Here is a 19,959-nt window from a genome sequence, read left to right on the forward strand (position 1 = left end):
GCATTAAAATATCAAATTAGTTAAATATAGGAAATTTGAGAAGCATCGTCGTCCACCCTCGCCATCCTCATGCCTCATCAACCACCACCGGCCACAACACCGCTGTGACGTTCTCTCTTTCCATCTTGATTTTATGGTGAGTTTAATCTGCTTTGGCTTTTGCTTTTAAGACTCATACTCATATACATATAGGTTATATTTATTACTTTTTGTTGATGTCTCTCTATGTTGTCTTTTCAAAAGTGCTTTAAATTAATTACTTGTTGGAGATTGCTTCTAGGAATGTCCATCATTTGCCACGTTTGTGTTTTGTTTGTTATTTAAAAATTGTTTATGTTAGTGTATGTCTTTTTATTCAAGGATTGTTACATTCATCGAGTCTTATATTTTAATTTTTTTTGCTAGGTTTCAATATATTTTTTTGCTAGTTTTCAATACATTTTTTGTTATTAGAATAAAGATCTTGAAAATAAGTATAACTATTTTATGGTACATATTTTTATTATTCAACTATTAATTCTATAATAAAATTTTACCATATATATAGTTTATCACATTTGATTATTTTTTTCGGGTATGCTTATGTTTCGACCCCCTCTTTTGATGGGTTTTCTAGGTTATAAAAAAATCATGTTGCAGAAAAAAACACTTAAACTCTTAAGTTCACGTGCAACCTTGAAAGGATATATGTTTTCTCTATTGATAGCAATAAACTATGAATATCAAGAAACCCTAGGGGTCCTATTTATAGCTGATAAGGAAGCATTGGATAACCCTAATTTGAATATAATAAGAATAATTCAAATATGGTAAGCATCCAACTTCTTAATTATCAATAAGGAGCATTCTAGAAACTCTAAAAGCCCTAGCCAAAACCGGCCATGCTAGGAGGTTTCTAGAATCCCTCTCTTGTTCAACTATCGCACAATTACAACTTCGTCTCTACACTTTCAATTAATTCTAATTAACCCGAAATTAATTCCAATTAATTTCTGATTAATTATTAATGAATTATTACCATTTCTAATTAATATATTAATCATATATTAATAAATCATTTGTTATAATTTATTTATCATTTAATAAATTAACAAAATAACCTCTTTATCCAAAAGTCATTCTATTCAGTTATCTGTTATGAAGGAATCCCAAAAGGACTTTGTTTCTAATTCAAGAATATACAAATTTAGGTATTGTCTTAGACACCTTAATCTAACAGTCTCCCACTTGGATAAGTCTGTAACTACAATTCCAAGTATCTAAGCAACAAAGTGTGCTTTCCAAGGCCACTCCCAAACCCTGATTCAAATCCGTTGCCGGCCTAAAGATAAGTGATCAGCTACTCCTTCATTCTTCAAGATATCCTATGAACAGAGTCATGGATTAAATGATCAACCTCATGTTCATTTTATTCTATTTCCCAATTTCCTGATTTGGGATCAACTAAGACTACAAATTAAACACATCAATTTAGTCCGGACCAGGTGCCTGGTGTTCATAGATCAACTAAAATCATCAAAGGGCCCACATATATCGCTTTTCCTGTTAGGGAAAAAGAACGAATTACTTTGACTATATAGTCATACAATTTATATATCAAATCACACATGGAATAACCCTTTATAATATCCAGTTACGAGATGTGTTTGAGCAAACCAATGCACAATTGATCTATAATTATGAACTATATATCTCTGCTTTAAGAATAGAAGATATTATCATTTTAGAATTACTTGTGATTGAATCCATGAAGTAATATCTAAGCGTAAGTTTATCCAATACTCAAAATCTATATTTCCAAAGTACTAATGAATATTGTAGCAATTCTAATTCCAATGTCTTAGCGTTAATCAACAATCTACAATCAATTCATGATAGTCTTAATTCACTACTTACTTCCAAAAGTATGAACGACGGTGGAATTTTGAATAATATTAAGAAAATTACTCAGGGAAGTAAAACATGAAAAGTAAAACACAATAAAAAATTAATTAACTATGGTATCATACCCATTGATCATAAATAAATCCCTATTATTTAATCATCATAATAATTACAAATTTTTTCATTGTATATTGTTTCGAGTGATCAACTAACCACTTAAATTAGATAACATCAGTCATCCCATGGTATAAACATGCATACTATGCCTCTCGATGATCCTTCCTTTGAGAATGGATCGATTAGGCATTAGTCCAATGATGCTTAACTAACGATTCCAAATTCTTATCACTATCTAAGATGTAGTGGAATTTCATCTTTACATGCATTATCTTTCTATGATGTCAAGGTTCTCAGGTCATAGAGCCTGAGCCTTCGAGCCTTCAACATTACAGAATGTTCCACTGGAACTTGTTACTAGAAGCAATTCCATGGTTATGAAGTTTCAAATTTAAGGTACAGTCCTTGAACACTTTCTTGCATTAAAGTTTCCAACTCACATGTAGGTTTTATAACCAACCCTTATTATGGAAATATTTCCATATACCCATCTCCAATTATGGAATCATTTCCAAATTTCCATATGACCATTAATTTTGATCAAGAATCATCTAAATTCAAAACATGCACTATCATCCTTTCCAAAACAATACCATACTTCCAACTGTCTATAAGCAACCAATATTTAGTAAACTTTAGAATGTTCTTGACAGTTTGTTTACTAACTCTAGTCGCTTAACATGCTAGTCCTTTACCTCATAATGCTCAGAGTATTTGAAGAATTAGAATAAGCTAATATTATAGCATAATTAATCGATCCTATATTTAAAGCATATGGGACTCGACTAATTATATCTTACAAAGATATAATATATATTCATTTCCTTTCTATAACATTCCATATATATAGAATATCCAATGTCGAAACATCTCAACATGCTATTCATATATACCTTTGAGTAACTTCTATTAAACTATACGATCTAAACCTTTAGATTCATAACGAGGTATGAGTGCCCTCTCTCTTAAGTTCACTATAGCGAAACAGTTCCCAAACTTTACAATTTGAAAAACCAGAGACATTTTTCCCCTATGAACAGTATTGTCAATATGCAATACTAGCATAGCAATTATGCTCCCACTAGCTTTGACATGTACCTAGAAATCAACTGGACTTCTAGAAATCAATACCCCTTAACTTTATCATGGAAGTATAGATTCCTATTTCACAATGCTTTGTCAATCCTCTAATTAGGTTTCTTAAGCTTATGCACTTTATCTGGATAGTATATGTGATCAAAACATTTCAAGACGTGATAAACATATCTCCTGAAAGTTTGAACAATCCCTTGCTATTCCTCACAATTTGAAATATGAAGAGGAATGTCGTAATCATATTGTGAATTTGATAATGCAATTAATACAACCAATATCTGTATTGATCTTTATCATATCCTTAAAATCTATTAGAAAAAGAATTTCCTCATAATCATTTTCATAAATTAGAGCGAAACCTTTGCCACTTAGATTCAAAGGTGCATACATTCCCATCCATGTAGAACTTTCATTTTCAGCCTACAGTCATAAGAGAAGGTTTAGGACAAACCAAAATCAGATTTAGGTCTCCTTCATGGACCGAACTTCTGTATTCTTTATTTATTTCTTTTTGGCAGCTCCAAGCCCACAATTTCTTCCGTTCCTGTTAGTAGTTCACCCGTATTGATCAGTGTACCTTCACTGACCAACATGCTTTGCTTTTACAGTTAAATGAAGAGCATAGAACTTATAAGCATTGCCAACTCAACTGGAAGTGCACAGAAATAAGAATATGTCAATTAAACACAATATTATTTCAATTTCATGTCAAGTGCTAGTGATAACTAAAAGGATCAATGTCGATTGATTCTTGCAAGATCAATGTCAACATGACTCCCACTGACTTCTTGACATATGAGTTTTCTCTCAAGGAACATTCCTTGATGAGCTAAAACAAATATCAAAAGTCTGAATCGATTTCCGACAAGAAAAACACTTTATAGAATAGGTATCAGTTTGCTTTTGTTTCTCGACCAACGAAAACATCACAGCTCCAGTTTTAAATGTGCTAGAGTAAGAAAACATTATTACTCCACATATTACGAGGTATTATTATCCTTCTTATTTTTGAAATGATTTTCAAGATATGATTCATTGTTACTGGAGCATGGCTCTAAAACTTGATTAGGAACAAAGTATGACTTATCTTATGATCGAACCATTTTTGACAATGTTCAATTCCTCTTATTAGTCATACAATTTCACTAAGATGCTTTTGGAGGATTATTTGTGATACAATTCTACAATTACTAAGATGACCATAAAACATGATACTAAAGCACTTTCTTTTCTTTTCATATTGGAAAATCTTTTATATTTCTGCCTAATAGATTCTTCCATACGTTCTGCTACTCATCAACTTTTCAAAAGTATTAGAATTCTGTTTATTATTATAAACAAAACAATATTTATTGAAGCATCAGTCAATCATGAAAAATAGAATTATCGTCCCTTGTGGCGGATCTGAAAAGTTCATATCAACATATACTAGATTCATTAGTCCTTCACTTGTCTCACATAAACATGTGAACAATGAATTAAGTCATAATTTTCCAATGAAAAAGATTCTCATATATTATACAATTCGAATTGTACGACACCATGTATCTGTCAAATTGGTGGTGAGATTTCTTTTCACTTAGTCAATTATGATGATACCACAAACGATATCATAAGAATCAAATCCATAATTAATATTTCGATTATTAGAAACACGATCACCATATTCATTTACGTCATTGCAAGGAAATATAAAATAAGGCAACCAGATGAACCAAAACTTCATTTTATTCAAAAAGAAAATTGGAACTTGTCCTTACAATGCATAAAGAGAAAACTATGTTTCTAGACATCTTTGAAAGGTAATGGCAACCTATTAAATTATCCTAACTACTTAACAATAGCTTCAAATTTTGACCATCGAACCATGTGAAAAAAGTCCATCTCTCACCGTTAGATTTAGCTCACTCTGCTTAAGATTCCTTCTTTCTCTTAGATCCTGCAATATCATCAAAATGTGATCATCCATCATGTATTAAGAATCTATAAGTAGGAAGTTATAAAATAATGGAGTTAGATAATGGATGTGCCTGAAGTAGAGTCATACAAATTGACTTTACCATCTCTAAGATCCTTCAGGTACTTTGGGTAGCTTTGCAACCAATGTCCCTTCAATTGGCAATATAAACAAATGGAATCTTTGGGTTTAACACATGGAATGATCCCAGAACATGCCTTTCTATTTACCATACGATCAAACAATTTAATCTTGGACGAACCCTTTCCATTGGGAAGAGAAATCTTTTCTGGACCACCAATATCACCATTGCCAATGTCCATGGAAACCTTAGAATTATACCCTATAATCAACTCTGCTTCAGATGTGTTTTAAGCATTTCTTCTTCAGCAACCACCAACATATTGGTCAAATCAATTAGGGTCACGTCAAGGTTCCTCATATAAAAGTTCGAAATGAACTGATCTTATGACTTTGGAAGCGAAAGAAAAATCAAATCGATAGCTTGCTCCCTTGGGAATACGACACCTACCCTATCTAATTTGTCGATGTACGACTTCATTTTCAGAACGTGCGCACACACAAAAATTCCACCTTCATGTTTACATGACAATAGAGGTTGTGTCATTTCATATCTTTCGACTGGAGGAAAACGTGGCGTTGGGAGAGTCACAGAAGGAGGAGGTGAAGGAGTTGAAAAGAGACGATTTCCTAAGGAAGGAAAGGCATTTTCACCTTGACTTGAAAGCGGAAGACCATCTATAGAAGAACAAGGAAGATCATTTCTATCTTCATAATACATCTAAAAGAAATAATTCAAGTTAGTTGATTTAATCCTTAATTAACCAAAATTTAAATTAAGGCTAGGATCCATATTTTCGATTTGAACTTTGAAGAGGGATGTCGTAATCAAACTGCGAATCTATTTTAGGTAGGTAAGTATTTTACCAATTTCAATATTATTAAAATCCTAGATCTTTTGAGATTCATTAAATCTTATCAATGGCATGTTTAATCTCGGATTATGCTCTCACTTTTTGTGACTGGGATGTCGATGATCACAAACGAGATGTGAATAACCACCAAACTTGCTTGACAACCTCGAGGTAATTTATTATCTCAAATTGATGTGCCGATAAACCACACACGCTCCATCAACAATGATAATTTTCGATTTGTCCATCACTCAACTTTATAGTCCCAAATTAATGTGTCGGTTAACCACACATGCTCCACTAACGACATATAAAGAGTGATGTGCTTTTTCATGGATTAGCATACACTTCACATTTTGTCATAAAGTAACTAGAGTTGGAATTTATATAAAAGGTTCTAGTATTTTAATAGCATTATACTTTTAAGATGTTATGTCTTATCAAATCCGTTCGACTAACGACCCTCCACCAAACAAGGAAGCGGTGGGTGATAGTATACACCTATTCAACGATCATTTTATAGATCGGTTCCATATACCCCCTTATAGTATGACTTTGTGAATGTGGTGTACTAGCAATTTGACCGACTTGTCTTATACATATATTATACTTTTAATCATATATAGTATAAGGTGTATTTTAAACTTATCAAAATACTAAGGTTTAAAATTAATTTTTGAATTAAACTTTTAATAAGTAATTAATTTTAAACTAATTAACGATTTACCAAGTATCCTTTAATCAACTAAATAAATTTAAATAATTAGGGATTTAAATAATTATCTTCAATAAACAATTAATTAAGTAATTCAAATTTAAATCATTGAGGATTAAATAATTATCTTCAGTTAAACAATTAATAAATAATTCGAATTTAATCATAATCCTTTAACCCTTCTAATTTTCGAAAAAATAAGGATAAGGATTACCATGTTTTAGTTAAAATTTTAAGGCATTTAAAATAACAATTTAAGGAAACCGGAAACCCTAAGGGAAACCCTAGCATTTTCGAAATTGAGGGGGTGTAGGTTAGGGTTTCAAGAACCCTAGCCATTTTCAAAATTTAAGGCTATTAGGATTTAATTTCCATAAACCCTAATTTTGATCAATTAACTATCATGCACAATCAATTAGAAAAGTAAGGCTCTGATACCATTGATGAATTTTCTATGTTATAAAAAATTCATGTGGTGGAAAATACACTTAAACCCTTAAGTTCACATGTAACCTAGAAAGGATCTATGTTTTCTCTATTGATAGCAATAAACTATGAATATTAAGAAACCCTAGAGAGAGGCTACGCAAATTCAAAAATCATATAAATATTTGATTTACATACCTCTTGATTACTATAGCAAATAATCACCTAGAATCCTCTTATAGTTCCTAGGAAAGCAGGCACATAGTTCCTTGGAAAGCAGGCACCAAAAGCTTCAGTGTTTCTAATGGCTTGTACTAAAAACCCTAATAACTAGAAAACTTGAGGAGAGGGGAGGCTAGATCAAAATTTCAGCTCTTGAGAGTGTGTAGGGTGCTGTTTGTTTTTTAAGATGTAAAATGTCTGCAGTGTGCGGACCACATCTGCAGATATCTGTAGAAGAAGAGGTGGACCAAACGTCTGCAGTCTGCAAGAAGAAGAGTGTTTGTTTTTTAAGATCTGCAGACTCCTAAAAAAATAAAATTAAAATAAATTGATTTTTTAAACTTAAAAAAAAATTATCATCGAAATTAAATAATTCTTATCGTAGTTTATTTAATATATAATCATATAATTAGATTTCAATATTAATAAATCACATCCAAAATTATCTAATAAAAATATATCAATGGCTTTGAAAGATAAACAAAAATAAGATCCTAAAAATGTATCATACATGCAACACATCTTTTTTATTCAACCTGGATTAAATTTATATGTAATAACATCAACAGAGTCATATACACATTACATATAAATTTTACAATCATAACCATCTTCACTAATAAAATTATATCAAATAAAAAAGAAAATGAAATCCTAGACTTGTCTTAGCTTAGCTCGCTAATTCATAACCTAAGGTGAATTCTTGAACAACAAAGCCACATACACATAACCTGAGGTGAACTCTTGAACAAAAAAGCCACATACACACTGCAACAATTGCCACCATTGAGAGCATTGTCGGCTTATTCAAATTTCCATGCTTCTCGACATATTTGGTGTCGTTTGCCTGTAAAGGTTGTAAATTTGAGTCTTCATTGTGTTAAATGAACTATAAACAATAAAGTAATCTCTTCCAAGATGCAATGCCCCTATTAGACATTTGATCAAACACTTGGTGGGCGCTGTTTATGTGATTTTAGAAACCCAAAATGATTTCAACAAAAAAGAACATCCAAAACAATAACATAATTTGATTCAAGAAATCATTTAAGCAAACACAACATCAGAACCATAAACAAAAACTGATATATGATTCAATGACTTGCACATCCAAATCAGATAAGAAAAAAAGATAGGATACGATTATAGAGAGAAAGTTAGACGAAATAAATACCTCATGAACAACAACAGGAGGCGGAGGCGTGGGGGAGAGGGTGGTGTTGATGGAGGCCGTTCGGCGACATGTAAGATGGTCCGATGGGCAGAACCTACTTTTGTTTTCAGGGGGAATCCGGTGGTGAGAGGCTGAAGAAGATTGGTGGTGGAGGGAGTCGTCAATGGTGAGGAGGTAGTGATGGATGTCGGCAGCAGCTATGGATGTCGACAGTAACGGTTGTTATGGACGGTCAGGAAGGCAGCGACCATCAAGAAGAGGAGGATAATCGGTGAAGGAAGGAAGGTTGAATGGTGAGAAGGAAGGAGGCGTTGTCAGAGAAATAAGCGTGTTTTTTGGAGGGCTTTGAATAAAGTGTGCAGAGCTTAAAAGACTCAAGGCCAAGTCTGTGCCACGAAGACCTCGCGCAGATGTTTTTATGTCTGCAGACTTCGGAAAAACAAACGCATTGTGAAACCTTATGTATGCACGTGGTCTGCGAGGTGCAGACAAAAGAGGTCACGCAGACAAAAAACAAACAACCTCTAGGAGTAGACAAAAATATGAGACCCTAGGGGTCCTATTTATAGCTAATAAGGAAGCCTTGGATAACCCTAATTTGAATATAATAATAATAATTTAAATATGGTAATTATCCAACTCCTTAATTATCAATAAGGACCATTCTAGAAACCCTAAAAGCCCTAGCCAAAACCGGCCATACTAGGAGGGTTCTACAATCCCTCTCTTGTTCAACTATTGAACAATTATAACTTAGTCCTTGCACTTCCAATTAATTCTAATTAACCCGAAATTAATTCCAATTATTTTGTGATTAATTTTTAATTAATTATTACCATTTCTAATTAATATATTAATCATATAATATATTAATATATCATTTGTTACAATTTATTAATCATATAATAAATTAACAGAACATCTCTCTCCAAAATTCATTATACTCACTTATCGGTTATGAGGGCAACCCAAAAAGAACATTGTTTCTAATTCAAGAATATACCAATTTAGTTATTGGTTTAGACACCTAATCCAACATCTTTATATCATATGTGTTCCGTTCCTGATTTACATGTATCTACCGGTGGCTTTCAAGAAGTTAAAGAAAAGATGTGTCTTGCAATTAAACATGAATTCAACGAGATTAAACTGAAACTCACAAGTGGAAAAAAAAAATCAAGTTCTTCATAATTATGACATGCCGGTTTTTTTGAGAGGTTTTGTCTCATGTATCTCATTTTGCATTAGAGGCGATACAAATGCAATATGAAAAAAAAAATGTTAATATTTAATATTTTCAAAGATTATAGTTTTTAATTATTGTAAAACATTAATTTTTACATTAACCTTTAATAAGTATTTGGTTTTTAGGTATAATGACTTCTTATACGGTCATTTTATGGCAATTGTGGGTCTTCCTTGTGCTCACAAGATAAAACATCTACAAGGAATGCCACTTTCTATGGATCTTATTCATCCACAATCGATGATTGATACTTTGCGTCTGAATTCGGAAGATGATTCACACAATGATTGTGTCAACAAATTTGATTAGTTGCTTATTGAGTTGTCTTCATGATACAAAATGTGACCGCTAAATAAGAAAGACTTTGTTACTTTTATGATTACTAAGCTTTTGACCGAATCCTATACGTTCTTTGAACCAATGATTTGTCGACCAAAAGGTAGACATCCAAAATCAAAAAAGAAAAAAGGAATAAATTTTACCGCACGAGGCCCTTCAAGATTCGAGTTTGTGGAATCATCACAAACACACATTCCTTCAAGTTCTACCGGTGACTTCCAGATGAATAATGAAGTTTTTGAGAGCAACTTATTTGATTTGAATGCATATCCAAAATTTTAAGTGATTGTATGAAATTGAAGTAAGATGAATATTTTCTTTATCGTCAAGTTTTTTATAAAATTATTATGATCTAAATATTTTTGTTGGGCAACATTTATATAGTAATTTGATATGAACTAGTTTGAATTATTTATTGCGACATGTATTAGTTTGAAACAATTAATTTTCGTTACATGTTCAACAGATAATGCCTTTGATGGATACATGAGAAAACAAATCAACTTTTGTTAAATTTTTATTAAGTGATAAATAAGAAAAGAAAAAGTTTGAATAAATTGATGTGGATAAAAGGCATCACTTAGTAGGGATGGACAAAAAGGAAAACAAATTAATATGTGTTAGATTTTATTTTCAAGTTATTAACAAATAAAAAAGACTATTAAATGTTATAAATTGGGGCAGGTACAAAACCTATTTATCTTTCTTTTTGTATTTTTGTAATTTTTAAATAAGGGTAAAAGTGTCAAAACATTTAAATTTAAGTAGATAGATAAAATAAATAAGTAGAAATACCATGCATTAAACATACACCATCAAATCAAACATAACTTAAGCCCTTGGCGAGGTTAAGGCTATGTTTGGCGTACTAGCTGAAAAGCTAGCTGTTAGCTGAAAAGCTAGCTGATAAAAAATGACGTTGGTAAACAAATTGAAAAGCTAGCTGAAAAATATAAAATTACATAAAATGACATTTAAGAGAATGTGTTTCTATAATTAATTAAGTGGTATATTTGGAAAATTTTGAAAAAACTCCTAAAAGGCTAGTCTAAGTAGCTTTTTAAAAAGCTAGCTTATAAGCTAACTACTTTTTGGTTTGCCAAACACGACAACATAAAAAAGCTCGAAAAATAATTTAGATTATTAGCTAGCTGTGGCGCGTCAAACACAGCCTAAAACTCTGGAAACAAGAAAATAACAAAAATAACAATCTTGATCAATTGAACTCAATAAGAGCAAGAATTATTTTGATAATATACCACTGAGGAAAGCAACAAATTGAACAAAGATTTAACGACTTTAAAACTATAAACATTGATTGTATTGGATTAAAATCAATAGCTGTAGTATAAACTATAAAATGTGTGGCTCACACGTCTCTTTCATTCTTTAAGAAGATGCCATGGTTCTAAAGCAGAGGTTCAAGGGGTAGTTTGGACTTTTGCCATTGGGTTCTCCTCAAGTACATTCACAATAGCAGGAAAGGGTGGCTGAGAAACAGCTTCTTCAGATGCCTTGTTGGATGGAGGAGCTGCAGCTTCTGCAGATTCTGAAATGATGGCAACTTTTGTACCTGGTTCAACAGCATCCCCTTCCTGCGCCACAAACTACAAAACATCAAAGCTAAAATCATTCAGCTTCCTAAAATTCAGAAAAATTATCCATTTTTTGGCAACTTAAGCTGAATTAATGCCAAAGTTGAAGATATTTTCTCTCTTAAATCATACCCGCTTCAGGAGTAGCAGCATCAAAAAGTCACCTGTAACATAAACAATACATATGGTTACTAGCTCAAAAACTTCCATAACAAGGCTAAGTATACTAATACCAAATACCTTGTACTGTTTCACCTTGTGCAAGAATTAGTTCATCAATTAACTTCTACCCTATCGCCAGGTTCTGCTCCAAGAACATCAATTGGAAAGTATGATGGTTAAAGAAACTCGGTTACATAGACTGATGTAAACCAAATAGTTTCCAAAATGTAGTCGGGCAAGTGAACTTGTGTGTAGACTGCTTCCCAGATGCTATGAACTGATATTCAAAACAATGATAAGAACAAAAGATTAACTGATTAGCTGAAATCACTCGACAAATACTCAAATGATTACAAGAGAACTGTTACGCAAATTCGAGAAGCCACTCTCCCAAAGGTACCATTACCGGATTTCTCACATAAGATGATCGACTCTCCCTCCCCCACTACCATCTTATACTATCTGTCATAACAATCTATATAATATAAAGTGCCTAAAATACCCCTAATGTCCCAGCAGTAATAAGATGCTCTTTAGTTCCTGATTTTCCCTTAATACCCCTTCCCTCATGTGTGACTTGAGTGGGTGCATAGCAATATCCTGCCCTCGAAGAACCACCTTGAGGAGTCCTCCAGGTGGATAGAAATGGTGTATAACATCTCAATTCTCCCACGTGGCCTCTTTATCTTGTCCTCAACCATACAATGATCTGCAGTCACTACATCCCTTGGTTCCACTGCCTTTAAGATCATCTTAATCAGCCTTGTCATTCACATTAAGAATCACACTTGGGGGCAGGTACTGGTCATTAGAACCAGGTCCCTCCCGTAATGTCTTCATTGTCTCAACAACCTTCTTGAACCTGACTGGAGGCTTAGCACCAGAACTCCTGTTGCAGGAAATGGTTTAAATGCTGGGACAGATAGTAACACAAATACATTTTCATATGCAAAAAATAAAAAATAAAAAAATAAAAAAAAGGAATACTATTTTTACGCATCCACATGGTGTTGGAATTTTAACATCTGATTGTTACTTTGTACGTCGTTTGGATTTGGTTTTAAACTCGCATAAGGTTCCAAATTGAACACAAACAAAGATTAAGCTACTGTACAAAACCAAGCTTAAGAGACTATAACACGGACTCTTCTTTATGTATAGTACTTGTATTTGGTCAGAATAATTATTCTAAATGAAGTAAGATAATTAACAAAAAACCGAGAAATTACCTTGTAGTTTAGTTCCAACTTCCAGTTGTGGGTGGTTGCTGTGGATGTAAAATCACATGACTGAATAAGCCCTCACGGTATGTTCCAACATAAAAAATATATATATCTTTCTGCTCTAAACATCTCTAATCAACAAATCTCCTTGGTAACTTCTCAAAAAGCCAACAACACTTAAGTCTGATAGATTTCGGAATTCAACATACAAATTCTATCTGGAAGATGTAGACAACAAACTTAGCTCCTCTTGGGTACCCGTGGAATACTGCCTTTGAGTTTAAGCTTTCTTTAACGTTGTAACTCACAAATGCTTCTTGAAAATGTCTCAAGTTTTGTGCAAGAACACGGACCTTCAGAAATAAGCTTCTCAATACTTCTAGTCAATGAGGGTAAATCCTCTTTATGAAAAGATTTAAACTCAAACTCTGGCAAATGATTTTCGGGGTGAAATGAGCAAATTTTTAGGGTGAAATATAACTCAGCTAAAGGACGGACCTCAAGTGATTCATTCACTATACCAGAAGTATTATCCGTTGAATGAAACAAAAAATATCTAAACCCGAAACAGCCACTTAAGTTTAAGTAGACAAGATTGTTTAGACATCCAATGGGAGGATGAAGTTCTACCAAGTTATAACATTCTCTAAGATCTAACTTCTCGAGATTTGGAGTCAGCCCAAGGTCAAGGATCCTCAACTTTGAATGACTTATGTTGAGAGATACAAGCTTTTGACATTGATCGTCCATGTGAAGTTGTTCCAAATCATAACAATCTTTAAGATCTAAAGCAGTGAGATTGGTTGACAGCCCAATGTCGAGGGTCCTTAACTTTGAATTAGTGCATTGTAGGATGAAGAGATTTATAGATCTACCAGGCAAGTGAAGTTCTACCAAACCTATGCATTCAGAAAGAAACAAGTGACTGAGATTAGGAACCAGACTGAGATCAAGGGTCCTCAACTTTGAACACTCAATCTTGATGAATGTGAGCATTGGACATTCAGCAATGTGAAATTCTTCCAAATCGTTACAATATTCAAGATCCAACCTCTCAAGATTTGGACTCAGCCCAAGGTCAAGGGTCCTCAGCTTTAGACCAGAAAGGTTGAGGGATCTGAACTTTAAACATTCATCGGCCATGTGTAGCTTTTCCAAATCACAATCTTCAAGCAACAAATTCTCAAGATTTGGAGTCAACCCAAGGTCAAGCGTCCCCAACTTTACACCATAAAGTTTGAGGGATCTAAGTTTTAGACATTCACCGGGCATGTAAAGTTCTACCCAATCACCTTGCCCTTTAAGTGTCAATGTCTCAAGATTTGGAGTCAGCCCAAGGTCAAGGGACCTCAACTTTTTACCATGGAGGTGAAGGAATCTGAGCTTTTTAAGAACCTGAAAAAGGCTAAATCATAAAGTGAATATTGGTATAATAACAAAGAAAATGATGTATAGCCATGTAATGGATCATGCAAAATAATTAATCAACAACAATTTTACCTTTCTTTCCCCCCTTTCCCAAAGTTGTACGATATCGCCGAAATCCATCTGAAGCGCGACAAGATTATTTGCTTGAAATGATTTTGGTAAATAATTAGAATTGTACCCGTCCCATCGCAAATATCATAAAGCATCTGGAATGTATGGGCTGACTTCATTAAATTTCCAATCACAAAAAAGAAATCCTAAAGCGTTTAGAAAGTTTGGAATGAGTTTATTAATTTCTCGATTGGGGGGACGATCTTGTAGAGCCACATCCACATCAAGAAACCGAAGTTCCTTCATCTTTCTAAGACCTTTTATAAAGATTTTTGAATCAAGTTTCCTACAGTATAATTGTATACATTTTGTGGCCTCAGTACCCTGTAACAGAAAAGCAATAACCATGAAACTTGTTTGTAACAAATGAAAACGTGTTGGTTTCTCCTATTTACAAATAAACTTTAACCTTACCATGTCATTAGCCAATATATCTTCTATTTCCTTTCTATCCCACAGTCGGCTATGTTTGTTAGGCATATCGGGATGTGAACGACGAACGATATTCCTGCCCATTTCTTCTAAATGGTCATGCATGCACAAACGCTCGTTATCATCAATAGTTATGAGAGACTTTTGCTCAAGAACTCTTAAACCAATTCTAGCATAAAATCCACAGCTTTCAAGTGCTTTGATTGCTGACTTTTTCTGCCGACCTTTTAATATGGTTGCAACATCTAGGAATATTTCCTTGTGATCGTCATCTAGACCAATATAGCTTAATTCCAACTTCTTCTGAGTTTCCTCTAACGGGATTGTTTTTAGTCTAGCTAGGGCATCTACCCATTCAGGCTTACTTTTACCACAAAGAAATGAACCCAAAACTTTGATCGTCAAGGGAAGTCCAGCAGCATAACATACAACTTGTCTTGAGAACTCTTCGTACCCTTGAATTGGAATCTCTCGCCCAAATGTGTATCTACTAAAGAGCCAAATTGCTTCCTTATTGGATAATAGACTGATATTATGAATCTTCACTCCATGTGCTATGAGCACTTGCTTATCTCTTGTTGTAATGATAATTATACTGCCCCGCTTAAACCAATTAAGGTCACCGGCTAACGCCTCAAGCTGATCTACATGGTCCACATCATCGAGAACAAGAAGAACCTTTCTACCATTTAAAGGGATTTGATTTTGCAATGAATTCAAACCGGACAAAGAAGCTTTTGAAACTTCTCTGACATTCTCAATAAAGCTTTTACCTTCAAACTGAAAGGATAATTTATTAAAAACAGCTCTGGCCAAAGTCGTCTTCCCACCTCCTCCTATCCCCCAGATCCCGATCATGTGAACATCATCCGAAGCAGTTTCTAAAGATGATAAAATATCGTTGATCCGGGTCTCCATGCCTACTAAGTTTTTATCAATGCGGACATTGATGGCACGTAACTCTAGTGAAAGCTTTTCAACAATTTGTCGGATGAATTTTGCTTCATGCCTGTATAGTAGAGAAGATTCAGTTAGCTTACTCAAAATCCCTCATAAACAATTACTTATAGATCTATAGCATACAAACGTATATGAGGTAATAACATGGCAAAAAATCATAATCATTCGACAAGACTCCGGAATTGACTTAAGAATTGACAATCCAAAATGAGAGGCCATGTCCGAGCCCTTTACATCCAACATAAACATAGATTAAAAACAAACAAAATGAAAGAACGTTATAGAGTTATGATGAAGGAATTACCCATCATTAGTGTTCTTCAACTCCCACCCGGCTACATCAGCTGCTTCTTTCAAAGCCTTTCTCCATTTCCCAGCAGCCTCTTCCTTTTCGTGTCTGGCAAAAGCTTCTCCAACTGCCCCGATCTGACTGCGGACTTCAGAGGGTTCGACATCATAGAAGACTGGGTAAACAGTATGATCGGTTGACTTGTGACACTCCATTATCTTTAGAAGCTCATTCAAGCACCAAGATGAAGACGCATACTTCTTGGAGAAAACAATGATGAAGAATTTTGAGTCTTCAATGGATTCCATGAGCTCATCACTGATCCTTTTCCCTTTTTCAATTCTCTCGTCGTCCTTATAAGTGGAAATGTTTTTCTGCTGAAGAGCATAATAAAGATGATCGATGAAGCTTTTACGGGTGTCTTCACCTTTAAAACTCAAAAATACATCATACTTAAAGCTCTTAGGAACAGATGAAGTTGAAGAAGACGCCATTTGAAGGATCCTGTAAGATAATATCTTTGTTGGGGATAATTTATGTGAAACAATTGCAAAGAAACTCGGATGAGATGAACTGAATAACCTCGATCAAGGATACGGTTCTAGTAATGGTTATGTCAACGGTATCAGTTTCTAAAGAAAATCTAAGGAAATAGGTAGAGAAAAAAGCCACTTGATTGGTTGGTCAGAGAAGAAAGGGAGAAAGGAAAATTTTATGTTAATTTTATGTTTTTGTGTTCGGAGTTAGCAGTTTTTTTCCCCAAACTTTCCTTCCATTGAACACAATTTTCCTTCGACACCCCTCACTTTCCCTCCATATCCTTTCATTTATCTCCTTAAGTAGAACTCGGAAACAAAAAAAAAAAAAAAAAAAAGCAAAAATCAAATGGAAATTGCAAAGAACATATTTTTCGTGACAATATGCAACCTGTTGTTGAACCGATAAGCATCAAATATTTTCTTATTTTTTATGCATTCGTAGCTCACACCTGACAAGCTTTTTATATAATAATAATAATAATAATAATAAAATCACATGTCATATGCCACCTGTTGAACAATTCATACAACTTGGATTAAAGAAATCGGTAAAAAGAACAAAGCAGAACTCGGTTTAGTTAAGCCCACCTCTTCTCCTTTCCACCACGTGACCACAAATGAGAGGTTCAGGTAAGATGAACAAAGGAGACGTGGGTTCAAGATCACTGGCCATCATTGCATCTTCGATAGCCCCGCACTCATTCTCCTTCCCCCTTGTGGCCATCACCGGGATTCCCGGTCTGGTTCTTTTATGTGCGATAAAGACGAAATCAAAAGACCAGGGAAGCTTTATGATGATCGATTGAAAACCATGGTCGCCATCACCGTGATTGGATGGTCGGAGACGAGAAACTCGACTCTGAGAAGCTAAAGCAGACCTGAATAACAGAGTTCTTATCTTCCATGTGCGAACAGGGCTTTAATCCTTTGTTATATGAGTATTTGTTCGTTATTAATCGATTTAAAGTTAAATATTCACTATTTTTTTTTTTTTTTTGAAATTTTTTTTTCTTTTTAATTAAATAAATTAATATTGATTTTAATTGTCATCGAGGGAGATGACAAACGGGCAACAAGATGTGCCGCTAAGCCTTTTTGAATGGTAAAACTAATTCTTTTAAAGACTACATCCAAAGATGTAGGGGATATAACATTACTATGCATGATTCGTTGTACTCTTTTAAGAAGCTCTACCGCATCTGGTGCGAGGAAACCAAACGTATCAAATGCAAATGGTATGAACACGTGTTGATTTTCCATGTACGATTTCTCATGTTTGGTGACTTTGCCTGTAGCTGCTTTTAAAGCAGCATGTCCCGCCGTGAAACCCCCAGCCCTCAGGCCCACGAGAGGGGATACCCCTGTAAGATCCACACATGCGTGTTTCCCTCCGACCCATCCAAAAATCAAAATGTCAGTCGGTCTGAGGGTTGACCTTCCTTCTGTCGGGTCAATCAAGAAATTAACAGGTGCCTCTTTCTTAGCGGAAACCCCGACACGCTTAAATATGTCAAACAAAACATCCCTAACCATATCGTGCCTGTATTTGAACCCCGGGAGTTCTTTACAGTGAACTGCATGCTCTCCAAAAGAGTCCAAACATGCCTTGCGACACACAGGACATATCTCGTCAACTGGGAATATGAGAATCATGAGTCGATATTTTAGAATAGTACGATACTCCACGGGAGACATGTGTTGGCCAAGCCCATCTATAGGGATAGCCAGAAGAAAATCTTGAGCATGTGGTGCACGTAAGCACTGGAAAACCGCTTTCTGCCGAGCCGTCATATCGAGATGCACTTCCATATCTTGGACAATTTTACGAAAAAGGACACTCCCCAGTGTATTCTGGGATTTAGGGGGGGCGGTGTCTTTAGTAGTAAAATTGTTAAGGTCAAAATCTGGAAGCTTGTTGCGAAGGGATGCCAAGGCACAATCATAATCAGAATCCATACCATGTATACCGCTATCCCGTAAGATGTGGTCTTGCAATACCCAAGATTGGGCCCTTGAGGCAACAAAAGCATAGGAGGTAGCCTCTACTGCCGAGTATAAACCCAAACCCCCAAACCTAATGGGTAAGGAAGCAATTCGCCATTGTATGTCACCAAAGAAAGGGCCCCCACAAACCAGAATGTCCTCAATCGCCTCGCACAATCCATTGTCAAAGAACATTGCCGCCTCCTCCATGTGAACGGGTTGGCACGTCCTCAACCCAAAGAAAAGCTTAGCAATACCCATACAAGACCGAAGAAGAAGGAGCTCACTCTGGGGGTCAGACAATTGTGGAAGAAGGCGCATCAAATTCACAGCGTTTTCGGCTCTCTTTATGGCTAAGCTGCGAATGAAACTAGCATCTCTACTAACAGCTCCCCCAAGAAGTTTCACCCCCAAAGGCGGCCTCCCGATGTCCGCCGGAAATAGCCCCTCCCGTAACTTCCTACCATCACACGAGGGCCAAAAGAGTTCGGTTTTCTTGATATTCAGCTGAAGGCCCAATTTTGGGCCAATCACCGTAATGATGTCCAATGCTTTGGCCACCTCCTCCGAATCTCTGATAAGTGTGCCATCATCCAAGTACCATGCATGGAGAAGAAGCTTGCAATTGTCTCTAATCTTATGCAAGAGCGGGTGCAACACAATGACAAAGAGAAGTGGTCCCAAGGGGTCTCCTTGCTGAACCTCATTCACTATCTAAAAACATATTTATATATTTATATATTTAAACACATATTTATATATTTAAAAACATATTTAAATATTCACTATTAAATAAAAATAAAATCATATTTATATATTTAAAAACATGTTTATACATTTAAAAATATTTTTATTTGTATTTAATAGATATAAATAGGGAAAATACCAAGTATAATCATTTTTGGGGGGTAATTTCAAAAATTAGTCATGAAAAGAGACATTTCCGGCTATAGACACGCATTCCGCGGAAGACCCTCTGCGGAGCTCCACGGAACATAAATGTTGTACTTTTTTAGTCTTAAAATGTTTGTCCGCATAGATACCTCCGCGAAGTATTTGGTTTGGTTATTCATTAAATCCTCCGCAGAGGACGTTACGAGGGGCTCCGCGAAGGCCTTAAAATCCCC

General features: G+C 34.8%; 1 pseudogene across 1 annotated transcript; it reads right to left on the bottom strand.

Moving 5' to 3' along the window:
• Positions 1–11,322: 11,322 nt before the first annotated feature.
• Positions 11,323–17,773, bottom strand: LOC145136786 (disease resistance protein RPV1-like; annotated as a pseudogene). Its single transcript, XR_013720709.1, has 7 exons — positions 16,326–17,773; positions 15,044–16,070; positions 14,591–14,953; positions 13,097–14,495; positions 11,946–12,756; positions 11,838–11,869; positions 11,323–11,705 (listed from the first exon to the last, which is right to left on the bottom strand). The product of XR_013720709.1 is annotated as a disease resistance protein RPV1-like (transcript).
• Positions 17,774–19,959: the final 2,186 nt, after the last annotated feature.

The sequence above is a fragment of the Lactuca virosa genome, chromosome 9, assembly GCF_052849685.1.
Source record: "Lactuca virosa cultivar CGN04683 chromosome 9, Lactuca_virosa_CGN04683_v6, whole genome shotgun sequence".
Lineage (NCBI taxonomy): Eukaryota > Viridiplantae > Streptophyta > Magnoliopsida > Asterales > Asteraceae > Lactuca > Lactuca virosa.